This window comes from Curcuma longa, chromosome 16 (assembly GCF_044706935.1).
Source record: "Curcuma longa cultivar G26 ecotype Majalengka, Jawa Barat chromosome 16, ITB_CL_G26_1.1, whole genome shotgun sequence".
Taxonomy (NCBI): domain Eukaryota; kingdom Viridiplantae; phylum Streptophyta; class Magnoliopsida; order Zingiberales; family Zingiberaceae; genus Curcuma; species Curcuma longa.
Genome location: NC_133876.1, coordinates 10,805,837 through 10,808,435, shown reverse-complemented (window position 1 = coordinate 10,808,435; position 2,599 = coordinate 10,805,837). Strand labels below are relative to the sequence as shown.

General features: G+C 36.2%; 1 pseudogene; it reads right to left on the bottom strand.

Annotated features, from left to right (window-relative positions):
- Window positions 1-96: 96 nt before the first annotated feature.
- LOC141847055 (peptide methionine sulfoxide reductase-like) lies at window positions 97-2,339 on the bottom strand (annotated as a pseudogene).
- Between the last annotated feature and the right edge of the window lie 260 nt (window positions 2,340-2,599).

The window sequence follows — 2,599 nt, the reverse complement described above, 5'->3', positions numbered from 1 at the left end:
GGTAGTAAAACAAAAAAAAATGAAACTAGAGCACTTTAACTCATTAAGCACTATGCACTTATCAAAATTCAAACTAATAAAATTAAAAATGCATGCTTTACTTTATGAAAGATATGATATTGGTAAAAAAACCCATACCAAACTTGACCATTCCATGTTGATCATCAACCGTAGCATCTAATTGGGTCATTGCATCCTTTTCTAGCAGATTGCTTTGCTCCTCCTTTACCATCATCCTTCTCCAAGTACTACTGATGGTATTCTTCTGCTCTGTAAAACTTCTTTGCTGGAAGAATCTCTGTCACAATCTTATTCTTCAGTTCCTTTTGTTTTTGCTGTTGCAATACAATCAAAGTCTCACGTTGGAAATACATGGTAAAGATCCTGAGGTTATAAGATGGAAGATATCTCAATTAGTATGAAACCTTTTTGAGTAAAGTCCAAAAACAAAACATGAGAGTGTGGCCCAAAGTGAACAATATCATATCATTTTAAAGATATATGTGTATTCCATCGGATCTAACAGTAGTATCAGAGCAAGTCTATATGATGCCATGTGGAAACCCCCACAAATGAATGATTGGGGCTCCTACTAAGGTAGAAAAACAAAAAAATGAAACTAACTCATTAAGTACTATGCACTTATCAAAATTCAAAATAATAAAATTAAAAATGCCCTCATGGTTTTGTTTAGGGGCGGTTTAGGACCGTTAAGGGGGTGGATCCGTCAAGACCCAGACCAGTAAGAGGTCCGTTGGGACCATTAAGAAGGAATCTCAGTAGTCCTTTGTTTGATGAGTAGATTGTTGGGATACAATCAAAGTCCCATGTTGGAAATACATGGTAAAAATCCTGGATTTTAAGATGAAATATATCTCAATTAATATAAGATCTTTTGGGTAAAGTCCAAAAACAAAATCATGGGGGTGTGAGCCCAAAGTGGACAATATTCATATCGTTTTGGAGATATATATGGATTCCATTGGACTTAACATTGCTCCAAAGATTCCCTTGCAAATTTAGCATGCTCCTCATTGCAGTAATATATCCCTGATCGATACTGGGTGCCTACATTGATGTCCTGCCAAAATAGTACACCATTACCAGATACTCGATCCTCAAGTGCTTGTGTGAATAAATCTGATGCATTGCCTATGATTAAGACATTAGTTTCTTTTAGATATCAGCCTCATTTGGGCACAATCTATTGAGATGGCAAAGTTGAAGACCAACTAGAACTAGTGCTGAGTTCAATTAATTAGCAAACAAAATAGTTATGATAAAAATATATGAAACAGTGATCCAATTAAGTTCTACAAAAACCTGTCAGAACCGAGACATCTTCCAAATGTATGGTTAAGGGAAAGGAACAAATGCACGATTGAATTGGTATAACTTAATATGAAACTAACTTTTTCTCTAAAATCAGGTTGATATATTCTTTCCGATCAATTGCTTAAACATTTATTTTGCTTTATAGTCCCCAATACTGTGAGAATCGGTTGCGATAAATGATGATCCTTGCAGTATACAATGAGTTGTCAGGGATTTACTCACCTAGATCCTTTCAGATACTGAAAAAGAGGGGAAAAGAATCAATTTTGGTGTTTAGGAGAGGCTCATTCTAATTCGATTAATCTCCTCTATAGAACAAATCATAGAACTACGTGAAAATAGAGGACGAACAATTAGTCGAGACACACCTGGCGATTGAGCGTGGTGGGATTATGGCGAGACCAGAAAAGGGCGAGACCGGCGTGGCCGGTGTTGTCGCTGCAGACGTCTTTGTAGGTGGAACGAGAAGCTCGCCCTCCCCCCGCCTCCGCGCTAGAACTAGCCGCTCGCCCTAGCCAAGCTCTGCGAGCTCCTCGCCGCTGTGGGCGTCATACGGCGGGCTCGGAGTATAATTTTGGGAATTTTTTTTATTAACCTGTAATAAAAAAAACATTCTGAGGTATATTTCTCTTTAGATGTGATGGATATATATATCATTATTTTATTTAAATTAAATAAAATTATATAATATAATCATTGATAATAATTAAGATTTTTAATAATAATCTTGAACCAAATGCATGCATCCTGAATACCAAACATATTTGATATCATCTTTCTCCTCCATGAATTTTGTGATACTTCATAATAATAATCTATGATTATTAGGGATAGATTGACTATGTTAAAGCTTATAAGGGGGAACACAATCAAAGGATGTTGAGCATTCCCAACTACAACGTATTTGTAGGAATTTTCCGCCACCTTCAAAGAGTTGTGAATGGTTCTTTCCGATTTATCACCTCGAAAGCACACTCATTAAGGAACTCGAGACTGCGGGACATGTTTGGAATGAACTCGGATAAACCTCTCCTCTCCTGGGGATCCACTAGATTGACTATAATTTATACAACTTGAACCAAATGTCATCCTTCATGAATTTTGTGATACTTCATAATAATAATCTATGATTATGAGGGATAGATCGACTATATATGTTAAAGCTTATAAGGGGTTGGATTTAGTATTGGGATCTTTTAAAGTAGCACTCAGGAAGTAGAGTAGAAGTCATATTCGAGAAATCAAATTTGAAATTATTAAATGT